Source organism: Pyxicephalus adspersus, chromosome 7, assembly GCF_032062135.1.
Source record: "Pyxicephalus adspersus chromosome 7, UCB_Pads_2.0, whole genome shotgun sequence".
Classification (NCBI taxonomy): domain Eukaryota; kingdom Metazoa; phylum Chordata; class Amphibia; order Anura; family Pyxicephalidae; genus Pyxicephalus; species Pyxicephalus adspersus.
In genome coordinates, this window is record NC_092864.1 from 20,417,282 (window position 1) to 20,439,409 (window position 22,128).

General features: G+C 37.2%; 1 protein-coding gene across 1 annotated transcript in view; it reads right to left on the reverse strand.

Moving 5' to 3' along the window:
• The window catches only part of MAD1L1 (mitotic arrest deficient 1 like 1), a 411,577-nt gene extending 405,826 nt beyond the window's left edge, over positions 1-5,751 (reverse strand). Inside the window, exon 1 of the mRNA XM_072417765.1 lies at positions 5,668-5,751. The gene's annotated coding sequence lies outside the window, so the exon portion shown is untranslated. The remainder of the gene's footprint in view (positions 1-5,667) is intronic.
• Between the last annotated feature and the right edge of the window lie 16,377 nt (positions 5,752-22,128).

Genomic DNA, 22,128 nt, shown 5'->3' on the forward strand with positions numbered 1-22,128 from the left:
TACAGACAGCAGTACATTTTGTTTAGTGTGTGGTGTACAAAGCATCAGAAAATAATTGCTGATATGAAAGTCCTGGCCTGTATGTGACCGTTAACCACCTAAGCGTTACACTGAGGTCTAGATTTCTGTACCAAAAGTGATCCACTGTTTTTCATGAAATTTTTTTTTTAAATTGTAGACCTGTAACTTACAGAAATATGTCCGAACAGGGGTTCTAGTAGATAATATGAATATAAAAAATGTTTGAAACACACAATCATGTAAAAAAAAAAAAAAAATTACTTTTAATAAAATTAAAGGAAAAACACAAAAATCAGCAATGTAAACAAATCATAAATACTGAAAATACTGAAAAAGCAATAACTCTGTATATTGTAAAGTACTATATTATTCTAAAACACCTCCCTAGTGTGGCAATTTTTAAAACTTTGATTGTGTATTTATTGGAGTTTGTTTTGAATTATTTTGTATTTGATTGGATACGGGAGTTTGTATCCAATCCAATACAAAATAAGAATTTGAATTTCCAAGTTATTTACTTTTATTTTATTTTTTTTTTTATTTTTTTGTATTGGATTGGATGCTGGAGTTTGTATCCAATCCAATACAAAATGAGTGTTTGAATTTACCAGTTATGTACTTTGTATTAATTTTATATTATTTTGTATTGGATTGGATACGCAAGTTTGTATCCAATCCAATACAAAATGACAGTTTGAATTTACCAGGTAAATACTTTGTAATTATTTGAATTATTTTGTATTGGATTGAATACAGGAGTTTGTATTGAATCCAATACAAAATGTTTGAATGAGTTTCAGTTTCAATTTCCCGCACATGCGCCGACGTCATCACGCACGCAGGGAGAAGCCATCCGGTTTTTTTTTTTCTCCGCCGGACGGCTTCTCCCTGCAGAGATCATCCGGCGCTGGAACGAGCAGGACGTCGGACGATCAGCGGGACCAGGTAAGAAGCCGGCCGGCATATCACAGGATGCCGGCCGGCGGAACACAAGATGCCGGCCGGCGGAACACAAGATGCCGGCCGGCTTCTTACCGGTCCCGCTGGCACCCGACGAAGGCACCCGACGCTGGAGAGATCGGCGGACGATGACCGATGGAGGACGACGCTGGATGAGCACAGGGGGACCAGGTAAGTGAAAAATCTCGGGCTTAACCATCCTTGCAATTTTTTTTTGCCCGAGCGAAGGTCGGGCTTAACTGCAAGGAGGTTAAGGACTGATGATGAACATCTCTGAATAATAAGGTAATCAATATGTTTGCTCACTGACTGCTATCAGCAATCTCCCACTGTTATTTGCCAGCACTAAGCAATTAAGTATACCCTGTCTGACCCGCAATGTGAATCTTGCCACTGACAGAGGTACTGCTACATGTGTGACTGCTATAATTTATAAGGACAAACATCTATTTAGAACATGTATACTATTTTTCTACATGAAAGCTATTTAAGTACCTGAATTTGGCTAGATATCAGCCTCTTGCAGTCCCTGTGCAGCAGAGCTCAGACTGAGGAAGAGGAAGAGCACAAGGAGCCAGTTGTGCAGCAATATGTATGCGCTAATATAAAACGCGTACATGTGGAGAGGAAAAGAGAAAAGATGAGCTCACCTGTGGGCTGCTTCATATTTTCTTGTCCAGTCGCAGACTAGGACAGGAAGGAGACCTATTTAAAAAAAAAAATCAAGTCTCCTGGCCGGCTAGTATAACAAACCAGTGTAAATCTCAAAACTGGATGGCTAGAAATATAATTTCTTTATCAGCTAAAACATCTGCCATATATTTATGTATTTATCTGTTCGTTTGGAGATTTGCCTGCAGTCAAACTTTAAATAAATAAGTTACTGAATGAAATGGGTCTTTCATTTTCTCCATCCATCATCGGTTTAACATAAACATAGCCCATAATGCCCATCAGTTTTATAGCCCTGGCACTATTCTCCTAGATGACTGTTTTTTCTCATGTTCATTTATGGTATGAAAACAATTGCAGTGGGTTTATAGAATACTGTGTTTGAACCAATGAACAAACCATTCTGCTTTTTAGCAGAACACATTCATAAAACCAAGATGAAATCAACTGTAGGAGGTGAACTATCAGGTCAGCCAACCACACAAAGTTCCAGAATAAAAGCTAGAGGCACTCAGCAAGAAGGCAGTGAACAAATCCTACCTAAATACAACTGTGCAACATTCTTCTATTTGGCTACATTGCACCTTTGTAATGTCAGTAGAATTATAATAATCTCGATTTCATCTGCAGGATCCAGAAAAAGAAAAAATGTCATAATATTATTTAACACAGAGGATACACAATCTCTATTCACCTTCCAAACCATTGTGTTGGAGATTGCATATACTATGTAGATGTATACAATTACACTGGACTGAAGTAATTAAAAGTGGTATTAAACCCTTGTGGGAAAAAAAAACAATATATATATATATATATATATATATATATATATATATATATATATATATATATATATAATGTTTCTGACTCTGGAACTTGCTGGGATCATTCCATCGTTGAATCTGAACCGCCTCCCCCTTTTCTTCCATTTCTTGGGTATCTCCTGTGTTATGCAGTGGATAGCAAAGAATCCTGTAGCTACCCCCTTAAGTGCCTATTTCGACCAGAGACTACAGACTGACATGAGGCATGGCTAGTACAGAGAATCTGAAGCATTATACTAATGCAGGGGTCCTCGAACTACGGCCCGCGGGACGAATACGGCCCGCTGAGGTTCTCCATCCGGCCCCCCCGGCTGCTGAGGCTGCTTCTCCTGCCTGAGTTCTGGCTGCCTGCCATCTGCACTCCAGGGAACCCGGTCACGTGACACCACTGTTGCCGGGGTAACGCTGGAGCTGTCGGGCTGAAGCCATCAGGCAGAGAAGGTATGAGCAGAGACTCACTGCTGCCTTCATTTCTCACTGCACTGGTTCTCACTGCAGCACATGTGTACATGATCAATGTACATTTGTAAATAGTATAAACATACTATGCACATTGATCATGTACACATGTGCTGCAGTGTGATCCATGTATGAAGGCAGCAGTGAGTGACAGGTAGCAGACACTGACAAAGTTTTTTTAGCAGCCCTTTTTTACTTAATAAAAAGTGTGGGGTAGTGTTGGGTGTAGGGTAGGGTGTATAAAAAGAAGCAAATTAATGAATTGCTTGAGATTATTCATTTGCATGGAAAATGCAAGATAAATTTGCATTTTCAATACACACAGTGAAAATTCAAATTTATCTGTGCATTTTCCATGCAAAGGAATAATCTCAAGCAATTTTAAAGCCAAAGTAAAAGCCACTTTTTTTTTTTTAATGATCGGCAAGTGTGCTGTGCATATAGTATTGTTGTTTCATGTTTTTTATACAATAAATACGTTTTGTGCAGTGTGCATAAGAATCTTCTCCTGTTTTTTTTCAAACTATAGTACGGCCCCCCGACAGTCTGAAGGACCGTGAACCGGCTCCCTGTTTAAAAAGTTTGAGGACCCCTGTACTAATGCAATGTAGAGGGCACAGTGGAAGCACCGGGGCTGAAGCATTGTACATCGGTGATACTCTGTACAAAGAAGACATTAGAGCACCCATTAGAAGGTACGTTGACTGCAAAGGGGTATGATGCTCTATCCATGTACATAGAATGCAGAACCACCCCTAACAACCACAAGACAGTAAAAGCATTTTCTGATATTATTACTACCAAGCAAAGATATTTAGGAGGCTGTTGACAGCAGTGACATTATGGAAAATTTCCAGAAGCAGGGTAGATTTTACTATTATTTAGCACATTTTTTATATATTTTTACTGACATTAGGGGTGAATAGGATGGGAGTTGATTGGGGTAAGTGAACACTAATAAACTGCATTGGTGTAAACTGGTCAATGAAGCACTGCTTTTCATAAATTGTTGTGTTGGGATGCAAAATGCATCCTTCCACTTGTACTGTGAAAAAACTCTGCCACTAGCTATACATTAGCAGAAACAATTTTAATAATCCTAATGCTGCAGAAAGTACTCCAATGTCCAGATGGCACATGTGACATTCTCATCACATGCACTGCTCCAAGACTTTTCTAGAACTACCCCATGTCTCTGGAATGGTCTTCCTCGTCTTCTTTGGCTTGCTCCTACTTTCTGCTCTTTTAGAAGAGCTCTGAAACATCTTTCTTTTTTTTTTAAATTGCCTACCAATCTTCTTCTTTTGAAACTGTCACTACTTCCCACCAATCCATATCCCCTCCCCCTATTGTGTGTTTCATCCCCCATCTCCTAGATTTTAAGCTCTTCAGGGCAGGCTCCTCTCGTCCTGTATCACTGTCTGTATTTGTCTAACATTTGCAACCCTTATTTATTGTACAGCGCTGTGGAATATGTTGGCGCTATTTAAATCATGTTTAGTAATAATAATAAATATAGTGGTATATGAGTTTATATAGCCAAGATAGAACACTTCTGCTTTCACCTAAAAAACTGAACCTATGAGGTAAAAGTATCTCTGAGTAACAAGGGTGTGCAAGCTAAAAGTATTTCTCCTACTTTTCTGAAAAAGTAAACATTAAAATCACTTGGAAAAGAACTATATCCCGGTGACCTCCCTAAAGCAGATCCAGCAATAGCATACAATCTTATGAAAGCGTAGACAGCGCTTGACATTTAAAAATCAAAGAAATGTTGTTCATCAATTTTTTTTCTCCAGCACGGAAGCTGACTCAAGTATGTAAAATATTAGTCGTTTTAGCACTTGAGTGCACTTTGCTGTAGCTGATGGCACTGCCAAAAACTAATCCTGCTGTTCTCAGGGGCTCGGAGCACGTCAAAATGTCCAGAGAGCCAGCAAGTGTTCAACCAACTGCGCCACTTAGCTCCAGGGTATAAGATACAAAACTTTTAAATTTAAAATATGGGATTTGGGGAAAAAAAAGACCATGCTAATGGGATAACCTATGTATAAAAAAATGTAAATAAAATATAAATAAAAAAAATTGCATTTGCAATAGCTATACTAATTTTTTTAAGTTTAATAATAATGTTAGAAGATTATAACAAGTACCCTTCAAATTCATTCTGTCGTCATTGAGATTATGAGTCAGAGGGTGGGGCGGCTGGTGAGAGATAAATGTTGGGGGTTCAAAGTACTAGGAAGAGGAACGGGTGATGCAACTGGAGATGGATATCTAAATGATCATATAAAAGTATAGATTACGATTATGAGACAGCATGTCAACATTAAACTGCACAGGACATTCAGAACCAACCAAAAGCCTGCAGTGCACAATAGCACCTTAGTTCTGAAAAGTTCTGAAAGTTTGATTCAAGCAACAACTTTCTTTCTGAGGGCATAAAAGCTACATCATATTAAAGGATGTACTATGCAAATAAAGCCTGCATTTATGTTAAAATAAATACAATTCAAAAAGATGGGTGGAAATCCCCTGCGGAAAGATGAATGGCATTATTTGAAGAAAGCCTTTCATGTGAGGAAGCTGCTTTAAAAACAGCAGCCAGGCTTCGCCGTATGGTTATGAAAAATTGTGAATAGGAATTTAGAGAGGCAAATAGGAACATACAAAAACATTTACAAGTAAATGTAAGACAACAAAGAAATCAAAGCAATTTCCATTGTACCTGTTTGTAATAGTCAGGTTCTCTTCTTTCAATTTAATCTCTCGCTGCTGTATGGCAAGGATTTGTTTGGAGAGATCATCCGGAGTCCTGGGGAAAGACCAAAAAAGAATATATCTATATTAATGAGTTTGAAAAGTGAGATGAAAAAAAACCCCAGTGTTAGGTCATAGAGAGTGGATGTCTCAGAGGGCAGTGAAAAGAGACCTGCTATGAAAATAAATGATAGTGAAGCACAAACTTGGTTAATTGTTCCCTCTCTTTTTCAGGAAAAAGATGTTCAAAAACCCAGAAAATTTCAAACATTTAAAGTGTCATCGCAAGCATCTTCAAACTTTATGAACATATATTATTGCTATGTTAACAACTACATAATCCAATTATTGACTTACGCCTGTTATCAAGCATTCATTAGGCTTTGTTTAGTACTCCTCTAAAGTTTTTTCAGAGGCTTAAAAATGAACTCCAGCAATATGTTTAGTCTTGTACAGGCTCGCCACCTGTACTAAAATCACTTACTCCGACTTCACTGCACACTGTAAGGGTAGGTACACATGTGCAAAAACTATCGTTAGAAAACGAACGGCTAATGACAGATCAACCATTTTTCATGATTATTTTGAACAATCGTATAGTGCACGATTCTGTAACAATACGATTTTTCAAACATAACCCACCAATAATGTACACAATTTAGATACAATCGTTTGAACGATCCAGGAAGTAACATGTACTTGTACTTTCCCATGCCTGTTCTAAACTTTTTAGAACTAAGTTGGACAGAAGACTTTTTCTCATTAAGAAGTAGTGCTTAGTAGACATACTACTGGCAGTTAGTTGATTTCCCAATGCTTTATCATCATTTAAAATATTGAGCGCGTGAATATAAGGAGATTCGGTAGGAGGCTTTCAGGGATTTATGAAATGTTACACTAGATACAACATTGCCAGACACCTCAAGCAGTCAATCATCTCATCTTACAGTAAACTTCCATCACTGGCCTGATTTATTAAAGCTCTCCTAGCTGGAGAGGATACACTTATCAGTGAAGCTGGGCGATACAGCAAACCTAGAGGAGATCTGGTCCAGATTTGAAAACATTTGCTAACAAATAGCAAATGACTTAAGAAATCCATTCCAGGTTTGCTGGATCACCCACCTTGACCACTGCTGAAAAGTGTATTTTCTCCAGCCTTGGACGGCTTTAATAAATCGGCCCCACTGAGTCTTTGTAGTGATCCTCAAGGACCTTTGAGAATGCATTATTTCACAGTATAAACAACTAGCGAGGCCTAGTTATTTACAAAGTTACTTTGAGATATATATATATATATATATATATATCCATCCAGGATAACCTCTCATTCTACCAGTATTTATCTTATTTGTAGCAAAGTAGTACAGAGAGCATGATCATAAACAAAAGGGGTGAGACTGGGGTCCCAAGTTGGCCTTTAAGAAAAGGTTTTTAACTGTAAATATAAAAATCTTGATTTCTTTTTACGTCATTTAGGGACGCAGGTAAACTTCATCCTTCTGAACGACCCAAAACTGTCCAAATAGGAGGTGGACAACAAAGCTAACAACTAACAGGCCCAGGAAACAACTAAGAACTGCTTGAATCTCAAAGAGCCACCTGAAGGATCTTACACCGAAAGCTGGCATAAAGCAAAGCTGAAACATCCTTCTGATAGCTCTGGACCTAGCCAGCCTGAAGCACAAATAAACAATGTAAGGAAATTTTCTTCTAAATGGAGGTCTTTGTAGTCCAATGTTGTCAAGATGAAAAAAAATCTGCTTACTCAATGCCATGAAGCTAATGCTGAAATTTATGCATGTGGACCTAAAAAAATGCACAGAGACTACAGGAAATAACTTTCCTGTAAAAAATAAAAAAGTTTGCTTTATAAATGTTTGCTTCACCAGCTTGAAGGACATTTTTGTCCCCTAATTTTGTTGGTAATGGAGGAAAGAATGAAAGACAGCCAGCCAAGAAGTTTTGATAACTTTGCCTACTTTGTTAAATCCTGTTCTAGGAAAGAAAAAGGAAATTAGGTTTTAATACCAAAAGATACAGAACTGCAAAACTTTACCACTGAAAAGCAGGCCATATTTGTTTACGCCATATGCACGATGATGACATCAATGAAATACACATCTAAAACAATCCACTCGAGACCAAAGAAAACAAAAATACGTAAAAGCTCCATCTGTCTGCAAACAAATAAAAGACATTCAGAGGCATTTTTTTCCCTTTGAAAAATCACAAGAGACAACAAAAAGACTCAACTGGCTAATGTCTAGGGATGGAAAAAAAATTAGGGTCTGATAAAAACCCATCCAGAACATGTCATCAGATATTTGTGGATCTTTTACCAAAGGTAAATATTTATCAGTTCCCAAAAAGAAAAAACTGAAGTGTTAAAAAAAAGAGAAACAATAATCTTTTTTAGTCCGGAAATGGTCTCTCTCTATACAGATCCATGTGACAGCAGAAACAAAAACTCCTGGTAGAAACACTTCATGTGATTTTTGCCTGGACTTTTGGTTCACATTCCTGGAGCTTGCAAACAGCTTTTTTATTATCATTTTTAAATAAGAGATCTTAAAAATATAATTGTATTTTGTAAATGTTAGCATGTTTCCTAGTGACTTATGTGGATTTAAGGTTAGAGCTAGTTTATTCAATGTTAGTAGCTTGTTGTAATATGAGAAAATATCTGCTAGGCCATTGTAATTCATAAGAATAAAATAAAGCAATAATCACGAAGCAGCATTAGATTTTCCTGTGGAAGAACATAACCCAATCAAGTCACTATCAATTGTGCTTAGATAGCAGCTCATATACCATTAAGATTTAAATTGGAAATCCATTGATTAGAGACATAATGAACAATTTGTGTGTAAACTGCACCAATAACTCAAAGACACTAAAGATGAACTCTTTCCAGGCAGATAAATTACTGTAAAAGAAAATGCAAGTTAACAGAAATTCAATTAGAAATATATTACAATACTGTATGAAGTCCATATATTAGATGAAATATGGCCTACATGATATGCCTTCTTCATATGACAGTAAACATGACACAAAGATGAGTAATTTCATATAAGCAAACAATGAAGCAATGCAAAAGACTTCAGTAGAAATAACCATTAGGTGAAGAGGTACAGGCAGTCTATGTCTTAACAAAATTTGAACTTTCCTTTTAAGAAATCTTATCTTATCCCTTCCCTGTCCTTTACAAGAGACCCAATATTGTTTAATACGAAGGCTGCCATTGTAGTTCTCTCTCCTTGTGGTTGTTTTGATTTTCCCGGGGATTTTTTTAAGGTACTAACCTAGAAGTATGCACATTAAAACTTTAATAATATTCTTAACCTTAATCAGCAACGACAACTGTACACTCTCTAGTTGGGGCTTTATATACAACAGCACAAGTGAGAGAAATCTTCTATCAAGTGGCCTCATCTGTTCCGGCAACTATCATACTTGGTTTTAGGTATACTTTATTAAAAGAATTAGAATTTCACCCAACCACTTACTATAAATTCACATTACAAACAGAATCTAGTCATCTAAACTTTTCCATACACAGGTCAAATATTCAAAAAATTAAAACGGCATTTTATTAGATGGAAACCTTTAGAACAGCAAATTTCTGCATACGGCATCCCGCATTTGTAAATTATTTTGCACATCTGTATGGTGAAGAATAAAACTATAATGCTTGGAGTTGTTAGATTACAAAAGCAACAAAATGACTTCTCTGCTGACAAATATGTCCCTTCTGACTTGGAGCAATAATTTCTCGTGTTGTACTTGGTCCGGACGAACCAAAGCTAGCAGATGGGAAGGTGTCCCCTGTGCGTGTTTCTTTACAGTGCATTCTCATACAGTGTGCTTTCACCTCCAGCAATAATACCCAGCTCGCCAATTTATTAACCACTATACTTTACGTCCTTAAGAACAAATAAAAATTGGTCTCCTATCTCTCATCAATGTGATGTCCAAACACCCATTACACTAACTTTATTAAACCGTGTAGAAAGATTTCCTCCCTTTTTTTATTTCTTTGGTAGGACTGCATAGCACTTACAGTCATACAAGCTAAGGATATTGTTCTGTGTTGGCTGCAATTACTGGAGAAAAAAAAAAAAGAAATAAACCAACCAAGTGATTTATCTGAAAAAAAAAATGTAATCCTACAAAACGGCACTTAATTACTTTAACACAGAAACCTTAAATAATTTCTTTAATAGTTATAGTGACATTCATCAGCTTTGCACGGACCAAATACATTTGTAAATCCAGATATGAAATTGTAATTGTACACAAAAACTGTACATAAAGCAGAGCCATTTTAATGCCAAAAAATGGAGCGGATATAGGACCAGATATTGGACACACACAAGGAGAAAGAGCATCAGTGACCAGTTTATTAGAGGAAGCCCCTAAAAAGATCAAGAATTATATCACGCTAAGTAATTACACGTTCTGAAAGAAATGCACAAAAAGAGGAAAATAGGATTTAGGTAAGACCAAGTCTCCTTTATTTAGACAATATGTGTTGCAAGCTTCCAGGCCTATAAATTACGTCCTTTCATGATTATCACTTACAAATCTATCATGGTGAAAAAGACTAGTGCAAAGTATAGTTTTGGTGCAGTGATGAAGTTTCCTAGCATGACTACTATAACTAAAGTGCCTTCTATCAGCTGCATATAAGATATTTAGAAGTGAATCAAGAAACACAATACAATGCAGTGCCAGAAACACAAATCGATTGTCTATGTAGGAGTAATTTTAAATGTGTTTTCCCAAGCTTTAAAAACAGGAAAATATAGTGATTAAGGAGTCTCAAAACCTGACTGTAATTTAGGACCTTCACACAAAACTATTAAAGAATTCACTGAGAATGGTTCTATCTAAAATATATCCTAACCATTATAAATTTTACAGCCAGACCTAATTTTATACCCCTTTGACTGCCACAGACAAATATGTGGGGATTCAGATCGAATTTAAAATATATTCTCTGCCACTAGATGGGAAAAGGAAAAACGATTGGACTGTTCTTTGTAACTTATGAAGTTCCCTCATATAAAAGTGCACCCTACTCTTCTAGACCAGATGCATCATCGATAGTACCACCAAGTGAAGGGAGTCCACGGGATAAAGACATCCGACATACAGATGACTCCTAGATACGAACATGGCTTCCCTGCTCGCTCTGTGCAGAACGGAGGCTTGAAGGGGGGAGGGGCGGTTTGTATGAGCTCTTATTGCAGCCTTTTGTAACTCTTTAATGACCAAGAAACTCTGCAGTTGTTTCTTTTTGCATATCAAAGCACAGCTTTCTCCAGAAGGTAATGAATGTCTAGGCTCCATAAAGATTTTATGTTGAGAAAAACATGTGTCCTAATTGCATTTATTAAAATAATGTACCTGTTCCGACTTAGACACAAATCAACTTAAGAACAAACCTACAGTTGCCATATTTTATGTATCCCAGGGACTACCAGTACCCCAGTACCATATCAGGGAACAATGAGCGATAATGGAGGTATCCTTCTAAATGCAAAACACTGAGAACCATCCCAACTCTAGTTAGAGAAAAACATGATACTTGGTACAATGAATAGTTAGAATATTTCTGCATATGGAATTTAAAAAAAAAAATGGCAACCTTCCAACATGGCGCCTCAGCTTCCTGAGTACTCACCACATTTTTTCAGTACACTACAATGAGTAATATACTTTAGATCCCACTTGGGGCAAAGTTGGCATCCTGAGTTCCTAGGTTCCAGAAACATGCTGCTGCAACATTTTAGGAAGGTGGCTGAATCTGCCATCATCTATTTGGTTGCCTGATTACCTTTTAATGCTTTGTAGTTTAGAAAACATTCAGATAAAGAAAGGTCAGCTATGTATGATCTATTATTTTGGCCACGTCCTTACTTATGTGCTTATTTTAGGTAAGAAATAACTAAGATTAAATTTAAAAAATTAACCCGCAGGCCCTCTATCTGTTGGTCTTGAAATAGGAAGGCACGTAACTAACTTGGGTTTCAACCACCGATAAATCACCTTCAATAGCCTTGGAGAACAGAATGACACATTTATCACAAGGCTCATAAGCAGAGTAATAGCTAAACATTTTTCAGGTCACAGACACAGAAGCCCGACACTTACACTGTACAATGGCAATATAATGCATAAAGGAACAAGGCACAAATAACACATAAAAGAATTAATGTGCAATACCACAATATATTAACAGCACTTTTATTCCACATATACAGAATACCAAGGATACATACAATACACACAGGGTTTGGCCACACAACTGTGTATCTTCAATCTGCTTAGATTTGCAGATGTCCATATCGATGGACCAAAGGAAATTAATATAGTTTCTGTGATTGGATGGGCTTTAGGCTGATTCAGCACATCAATCAGGATAAAACTGGAGGTACACTTTCATAGCATTTGTTAGGATTCATTTATATAATTATTGTTAACAATAAGCTGCAAAAGCACTTGTGCTGATATATACAAATTGGTTCTCATTATAGTATTGGATGGAGCAGCTAGTTTGAAAAAACCGAGAGCTTATTGTTGTCCACAGCATAGTCTTAAAAACTATAGGAATTTTAAATTGCAACATATTTCTGGTATATGGCTTCTACTTTTAAAGATTTCATATGCATAAAAAGATAGAAATGACACATTGCTATTTGATCTGCACACTTACTGCAGAAATGGAATGTCTGCCTGCTGTTTTTGTTAAAATTTCCATCTTTGCATGTACACTACTGAAGAAAAGAGAAACTATCACGCAGCTCTACAGTATTCAGTATCTATGCCAACGCAAATCTTTGGACAACCTGACTTACACCCCTTTGCCAAAAAAAACAAAATATGATATTGGATAGATTGTTGCAAGGAAGCAACTTTTTGCCAATTCAGTATATTTAGCTGTGAAAGTAGATTTTATGTTTTTTAGGATGGCAGATTGGATCAGAAAAAGATGCATTGTCTGAGTGGTTTGATAAATAACTGCGTAGAAAAAAAGAGCCTCAGGAGAGATGCTGGATGTAATCTCTCCAGTATGGACAACATTGCTGCTCAATAACGTGTACACCTAGAAGGCAACACTGACAAAACTTGTCCAGCTACCAAGATACAAGACATTGCAGCTCTGCCAATAACTATCTGATGAAAGATTCAACTGCAACGCTTTGTAATACCATGCCCAGATTTCCACTCTAATCACCTGAAAACATACATACAAATGTGAAATTAACATATATGATTAGAACACATAACGGGCTTTTGCTACTACGATCCTCTGAAATAGCGGACACGGGCAGAGGATGCCAGCACTACTTTCTTCTTTCTTTTTCACTTCTCCACTACAACAAAAAAATATGTTCTGCCAGGGTGACACATCATGCTTCTACGTTGGGGAACGACTTGTCATGTTTGTATGTAGTAATAGTGCCTAAAGGCGGTCAGATTATGGATGAATGCGAACCTAAATACACAATGCTATTTATCAAGACTCTACAAGTCTAGAAAAGATAGACTATCATGGGAGAACCTGAGTGATCCAGCAAACCTAAAATGGATTTCATAAAAAATCATTTACTGTTATTTGGCAAATGTTCTCAATCCATTCCAGGTTTGCTAAATTGCACAGGTTCTCCCATGATAGTAGACCTTCACCAGTCTCGGAGAGCTTTAATAAATTAGGCCAAGGAGTACTTCAGCACTAGAGGTGTTCTATCAATGGACCTGCAATGAAACAACAATGAGAATTGAAAAAAGCAAAACAAAACAGCAAGCCCAAGATTTTCACGTATGTAATTGTTAAAATTGTAAATACCAGGCATTTTTGAATAAAATACAGAAAGATAATTATTAATTTCCTTATTTGCTCCCAAAGTATGGAGAATCACACATTATATGCCAAGCTGTGTTTGTTTTATTTTTTTCCAGGATAGGGACATTTTCATAAAGTACAGAAAATACCCCTTGGTCTTGCAAGAAATGCAGTGCCCTTATTTCCTGGGAGATGAGCAGAAACAAAATTTTCTTTCTAAATATTCATCTCCCCATCCACTATCAAATAATTTCATTGTTTTCTTCCATATATTCATATTATGTAAAAGAAGGCAAAAAAATTGTATTGAACCGACAAAAAATGTAAGATGGTTGGTTGTTCTTTTTAATGCTATAGACCAGCAGTCACCAACCGGTGGTTCGCGAGATCAATATAAGGACCCTGGGGGGCGCTTCAGCCAGAGGCGTAGACCATGTCCCCCGTATGGATTGCAGGCTTTGAGAAGTGGGTGGGTTATGTCTCTGGGCACAACCCAATCTCCCATCACAAAATCAGACCTGCCATGGGAGAGCGGGGGCGGGTTACGGCATCATGACTTCACTAAAGGGGAAGTTTTTTCCCTTTAAATTACACATGGCTTACCCCGCATGAGTGACCCTGTAAATTTAGTGGTCCGTCAGCCCAAAAAGGTTGCCAACCAATGGTATAGACAGTCATAAAATCACTTAAAGTGTACCTAAACTCAACATTTTTATTTTATTAAAAGGGTAGACAACCCTTCTATATACAGTAAAAATGATTTTTAATGTTTTTTTATGTTGCACTGCCCCTTTAAGTCTTGATCACCGCAGAGATCAAGACTTAATGGGAGTGCAGAGCCCCCCAGGTTACCTACCTCACGCATCCTGGGAGGCTCTGGCTGCTCCTTCTGCGTATGCCTTGTTCTCGGGCATGCCCAGAAGGGGCATTTTTTCCTCCTAGGGGAAAGAGATGCCGATCTCAATGTATGCGCAGTGAGATTGGCTCTTCCCCCCTCCCATCACCATGACTACGTCATTCCATCTAGCACCTGCACAGTGTAAGATTGGGTGATGATGAAAGAACCCCAGGAGAGAAGAGCCCATCGCTGTCACTGCACCAGGAGGAAGAGGAATCCCAGCACAATGCAGGACCGGATCGACGGAAGGACCAGCGCCATCGAGGGACCTGGAGGATTATAGGCAAGTGTTTGTTTTTAGTTTAGTTCTCCTTTAATATTCCATTAAAATCTTTGTTAAATGAGGTCCTTGTGGAGCCTAACTAGACAATTTACAGATAAGCTTTACTAGTGGGTGAAACAGAAGCCTGCCTGTTCTGTGATCAGCTTTTTTTAATAAAGTTTTGAGCTAGGCCCAGATTCAGGGTATGCGCCCTGTCATTCTATTTTGGGCCTTCTAGCATTATTTGCAGGAAAATTATATTTTGTGTAGTCATCATTATTCTAAAGAGGTAATGAATATTCATAGAAAAGTTTATCTTTTTAGTGTCCTGACTTACAACAAGTCGTTTTTCAGTAGCAGCACCACTACCCCTAAAACTCTTTTTAGAAATCTTTCTACAATCAACAAATGAGCATTAGTAAAAGTGTTAAGAAAAGTTATTATCAAGAATCATGATACCATTATTGTGTAGATGGCATTGTGGCTTTTCACACCCCCAACAGATATTGCGGTGTAAAAATGTCATTAATAAAATTTATTCCAACTTTCTTTTCAATGGTGCTGGAAAAAAATGTATGCAAATCTTCTTCTAATTAGGTTTAAAAATTCCATTTCATGGGATAATCAGACTTCAAAAAACTCAATTTTACTTCTAATCAGATTTTAACAAGGATATTAAGTCCATTTCAAGCAGAAGGGGGAAATGGTGAATTTAGCACAGAACGTAGTCGAGCTTAGCCCTGGGAGATAATTAAATAAAATTAATTTGGCAAGGGGTTGTCGGCAAATGGAGAAGCTCCAGTCAGAACAGCTCCTGGCTGCAGGAAAACAAAAGTGTGTTCATTATTTTACAAACAGATACAAGGCTTATTGTTTAGAGGGCAGGGAATTAAGACTATTCAGCGTCAGCCAAACTCATGAGTATATTGTCATAAAGGAGGGCTAAGGAGGTGTTTAATATGCAGTTTAGCAATACATGCCAACATGGAACAGGAGGAGGAAAGAGCCCCGACAATGTCAGCGAGATGCAAAACAGCATTTACATTGTTTAGAACAAAACACCACCCACATTAGGACCTTTACTGTATACACTAGTATAATTTTCTCAAAACTAAAAGAAAAGGAGACTGTGCTGTGCCTCTTCGTTATGTTGCCAAAGCAATCAACTTAACATTCAGCAGTTTAGCACAATATTCCTTCACATACAGAAGATACATTTTTATTTCAACTGCCTTGTACACAATTAGCTGCTTTAAACTCCAACAATGCACAAGGTAAATTTTAATAGCAATTAGGTTGATAAGTTAATATAAACAATGCACAGAAGGAAGGGGTATACAGATTATTTGATTTGGAGACCAAAAGTGCTTGCACACTGTATTACAGCTATTTTCTCTGGATTCAGCCAGTGGGAAAATCAATCATCTAAGTGAAACCCAAAAGATAAAAAACAATAGAAGCCAAAATGATAACTGCCAGCATCCCTGCATTGCAGTGAATATGAGTATCTGTATGAAGAGAGGCAAGACTTTTGTAATTACAGTAACTAGGTACTTACAATTGTAGGAGCTTATCCTGGAAACCAAAAGGCATATGCGGTCCTGGATAGGTGCACATTTATGGTCTTTTGATTTAAGTTGAGTTTTAAAAGTAATACTTAACATTTCTGTTTATCAACATCATGCAGGATTTGCCTTGTTCCGTTACGCATTTAGAACATAGTCTCTTCCTAAATTTGTAAACCAGACCCATGTGTCCGAGACCTTGAGCTGACTCGCTGGACATTTATTTATCCAGACAGTGACAGTATTTGGAAATAAATGGATGGATACACATTTTAGCAATATTTCCTATTTCTAGGTAATGCTGCCTTAGCTACTATATAAAGTATCTAAATCCAAAAAGAGAATGCAATATATTGCAGCTTACAAATCCTTGGCTGTGGTGGCCGAATACGATTTATTTATATATTTACCAGGTAATCCCACAAACGCCACACTTCTTGTCCCTTTATGGCTATGCTAATTGTTGTACGTTTTGGAGGGATTTATTCTATGGAGGCTGTATTTCAAAAACATCTGAATATCTCCACTACATAGTGGATTAAAGCAGATAGTTTTAAAAAGAAACATTATTGTTCTGTGCTCACATATAAAATGTTTGGCTTTGGGTTTAGATGCAACATTTAGGCAGTCTTTGCAGTAAAATATAAGATCCCCCTTATGCTGTCCAGTTCCCTACCCCAGGTCTCCTAGCCCATAAAAAAATATCCTGCTGTTAGGTAGAAAAGATTACATTTATATTTGCCTTGTCATTTGTACACAATTAGTGATATCCCATTTCTTCAAACTAGATTCCAGAGATTACAAAGCCTTCCAATACACTTGGAGTGCCTTCCCTTGACATTTTGGCTGCTCTGCATTCCTTAGGAATCAGCCTGGAAGGACTGTGACGCAGCCAGCAGTATTGAAGACAGGGGTAAAGTAATAATAAATCTATCTTTTCCCCTTCAATGTACAGTTTGTACACCAGTATCAGATTATTTCCAATTCTTAATATCTTAATTACCTGCAGGATCCTCATCATATAAAAATCAGACTTGCCATACAGACATAACACATGTCCTCAACATATCTAGTGAAGGTACGCCACATTTTCCCGCATTGTAGGGGAGAAGAGAGGCATAATTAGGCCAAAAATTGGTAGGCTATAAGTCATACTTTAGGAAAGCCAGATCAATTTGGGGTGTGTGTATATTATTATTGGACGGACGGACTGACAGACAGGCAGAATTTTTCTTGGTATACAACCTTTGTGCTAGAACTTGTATGGATCAAAATGAGTCCTAACACCACGCACTGCCCTTATTTACCTCTCTCAAAACAAAGCCACTACTGGCCACAAGCGCGAGTACGCCAGTTGCTACCCTTCAGTGAACAACCCGCGCTATAACTCTCTGTGAATTACATAACATCTCCTCCTCCCTTCTCAGCACCATCCTAGTAGGCACCCAACTCTTCTCAGCAAGGTAAAGTGAGGTTAAATTTTCATTTATTTTTATCCAATTGCTTTTGTATTTATGTATTTTAGTATTACCAGTGTTTAAAATATTTTATACAGCCCCATCAATGTATATTATGCCAATAACAGGATTTTTTTTTCATGGTAATGGATTATTCATTTTCCCTTTATTTCTTATGGGAAAACTTTGATATAAATACGGTTTGGTATAAATCCAAGGATCTGGAATGGATTAAGGACCTATACCAAGGTACCACTGTATGTATGTATGTATATATATATACATACATATACATACATACATACAGTGGTACCTTGGTATAGGTCCTTAATCCATTCCAGATCCTTGGATTTATACAGGTAGTCCCCGGGTAAGGAGATCCGACATAAGGACGTTTCCTAAATACAAACAAACGGGGGGGGGGCAGTTTGCATGAGGAAATCTTTTGCTAAACACAGCTGAGGTTGTGGGTGATCTTAGGTTTAGTCTACACGGACTGTTTATCCTTTTAAAGCCCATGTTTGAAATCCCCATGCATTACAATGGGTAATCTACACCAGGTCGTTTCCTTGAGGCACGTTTATGACAATTATCTTAAATGTTGCTGTTAATTATCTTAATTTATTATCCGGGTAATGCTGGAAAACGCAGGTAAACACTTCCATTTTTTTCAAATGGACATTTTCCAGCAGTTTCTCGTGTTTTTTTGCATTTTTGAGCACTTAATATGCAAATTAGTTAGACTCGCGGTAAACCGCGAAAAACTGAGGTAAAACGCGGCATAGGCATTTTCCACCATTTTAAAGACAAGCTTTAAAACGCTAATAAAAGTGCATAAAAACACAATAGGAACATTTACATGCGTTTTTAAAAAACATCCATGTAAACCCAGCCTTGGAGGGGTGAGCTCTTTCAGCAGCCTCATGTAACTATTTAATGACCAAGACAAACTCTGCAGTTGTTTTTTTTCGCATATCCAAGCACAATTTGCTCCGAGAGATAATGAACGTCTAGGCTCTATAAGGTTTTTTTTTTTTGTTTGTTTGTGATTAACTCACAGTGAGGATTTTATACACCAGCTGACACCACGTTGCCCGATATGTTGAGACAAACATCTGTCCTAATTGCATTTATTGAAATAATGTACCTGTTCCGAATTACATACAAATTCAACCTAATAACAAACCTACAGTCCCTATCTCGTATGTAACCTTTTTTCCAGAAACAGCTTAGTAATAGCAGCTGCTGTATTCATCTTGTGACAGGTTTCCATTAAACACTATCTCCTACCAGCTTTAATTTAGAACTTTTTTTTTTTTTAACTAAGCCTACTTTGTAGCTTCAGTGAACATCTGAGCCTGTCAAAGTGAAGACCAGATGACCTGTAATCCTGTTTGCCTTGATTTTAAAATGAAGCACTTCATAAAGGTTATCGCTTCACAAACCTCAAAAACCCAGAAATATAAAACTGAGCTTTTCATTAGGAAGAAAAAAGTCTGCCTGCATTTCTTCAAGATGCCTGACCCTCTGACTAATAGGTGCGGTTTACAGAGGCTTAGCACTGCCATGAAATTTACAGAGACCTATTGCCAGCTTTCTAAGGAAGCCATACATAAATGCTCATAGCAGCACAATATACACTGAAAAAGCATGACATTCACTAGTAATCCAATTATACTTTTTAAAGGATTTCCGAATGAAATATATCCAGTATTGTAGTGTTTATAAACACTTGTTTTTTTCCTGCATTAAATTTAATATTCAGAGCATAAAAGCTTTCGTAGCCAATTATTATTTTCGCAGTGTGACCGCATGCAAGGCTACTTTAGTGCATTAAAGTTTTTTTTTTAAGTAAAAAAAAAAAAAAGAACCTTGCCTCATGGGAAATAAAGAGCTGCATACAAAACAGTAATTAAGATCACTGTAGGGGACAAATTGCAACCCAAACACACAGTGAAAGTGAAGGCAGAATTGAATTCAGCGGCAGAATACAACATTTTTAAGGACTCTGAGGAACACAGACAACTGTTGATTTATTTTTCTCTCAGAAATACCTAATGAACAAAAAACAAAAGCCAGGCTTACAAATTAGCAAGTGTAAAAATAGGCGAGTTATCAATCAACAGGACTCTTAATGCTCCACTGCCCAAGTTATTCTACATTTTGTTGTCAGGTTATAATAATTGGCAAAAATGCAATTTTATAAGAGGTAAAATAAATACATGAACGTAAAAAAAAAAAAATACTTTCCATAGTTACAATGGGCGCTTAAGGGATTTGTCAAAAGAGGTACAAATATGGCTCATTAAGCATGTCTCTAAAACTTCTAAGAAGTTTGGATGTAAAATTCAGAGTATATTAAACAGCCATTGCAGGGTGAAACAAATATATATTCAATTGCTTACATGTACTTTGTACACAGCTGGTCCTTCAGTCTTCATGTGTCCTCCATGCTGTAAGGCCGCATTAGGCTGAAGTATCTGAGTATCTCTGCTTTACCTCACATTAGAATGAAAAGTTCTATAGCAATTACAATATCACACAATTCTACTTTTTCACTGTCACTGACTCCAAAAGTAGTGAAGTCAGAGACATACACAGATAAAAGGTATTTTTAGAAACTCCCGTCATATTACCTTATGGGCGATAACCCCGAGTGTGACTCAGAGTAGAAAAAAAGATGCTAAAAGTGGTAACCCCGAGTCACACTCGGGGTAGATAAACCTATTGGAAGTATTAGTAGATCAATACTTAACCTGATCTGCCGGCATCCCACGTCGTCCTTTTCTGTGATGTCTGTCTTTATTCTTCCTCCGGCCGGCTTCCTCTGCACCCAATAAGTCACCTTGGAAGTTCCTAGTGACGTTGGTACGTGCGTATGTTGCCCGCGTGGCAGGAGATTCAAATCCATTTGTATTGTATTCAATACAGAATAACTGTATTGAATGCAATACAGTGGATTTATAGATGTAAAAGCAGTACATTGTCTTTCATGAACATTTATTTTACAGTATACCATAATAGAATGAGTATATCATTTATTTTTTTAAAAATTAAAACATTAAAAAAAAAAATGTAATTTATTATTTTGACATGATTTTGTGTTTCAAACTTTTTCATACTCATACTATTATGTTATTCTGTAAAATAAATTTTTGTGAAAAAAAGTACCGCTTTTAGACATATAAATGCAGACAGAAATGAACCGCCCAGGAGGTTAAGCTACTTCATAAAGCAGAATTTGACTAACTCGTAGACGTAGCAGCAGTGATGAGCTTTCTATACATTGTATGTTTAGAGAAGAAATTTTATTTCCGGTCTACACAACCGGCTTCCAGAAATCTTCATTGGTCTGTTCAATATACTATGAAATGTATTATGTAATAAATGATTTAGAAGGGCAAGAAAACATTTTCTTATAAACAGATAAAAGATAAATGCTAGGAAAACAGAATTCCTCCACTCCTTCAGATTTCTTTAAATCTAGAGCAATGCTCAGCTTACCCAACCCAAACTTTTCAGAAAAAGTAAAGAAAGTAAAGTAAGTAAAGTCAGAAAAAAGTAACAATGACCTACTTGCATGTGATTACCTTAGAAGTTTATCTTTCTCATTAGATATAAAATCTTTTCATATGGAAAAAAAGAGGTTTTGCTTCACATTCAATCTAGAACAAGCTTTTAGTAGAGAATTGGAGTAGGACCGCTACTACAATTCCCTGCGTCTAAAAAAATAAAACAATTGTAGTAGCGGCACTATTTCAATGCAGCTCATAATCCACGCCTTCTCCATACTTTTTTCTTGCCATCATTCTGGTAAAGGTTGATCTTGGTTTCATCTGTCCAAAGAATGTTTTCCCAAAACTGTGTTGGCTTTTTTAGATTTTTGAGCTAGGCCCAATCTAGCCTTTCTATTCTTGACGCTTATGAGTGGCTTGCACCTTGCAGTGCATCCTCTGTATTTACTTTCATGCAGTCTTCTCTTTATGGTAGACTTGGAGATCGATACGCTTACTTCCTAGAGAGTGTTGTTCACTTGGTTGGCTGTTGTGGGTTTCTCTTCACCATGGAAATGATTCTGCGGATCATCCACCACTGTTGTTTTCCCTGGACGTCCAGGTCTTTTGGCGTTGCTGAGTTCAACAGTGCTTTGTTTCTTTCTCATGATGTACCAAACTGTAGATTTTGCCATTCCTAATATTGTAGAAATTTCTTGGCTTGTTTCACCTGCATGGAGAGCTCCTTCGAACGCAGGTTATATGTTCACAGCAAAATCTTCCTCATACAAGCACCCCCCCTCAACTCCAGGCCTTTTATCTGCCTAATTGATAATGATATAACGAAGGAATCGCCCACACCAGCCCATCAAATAGCCTTTGAGTCAATTGTCCAACT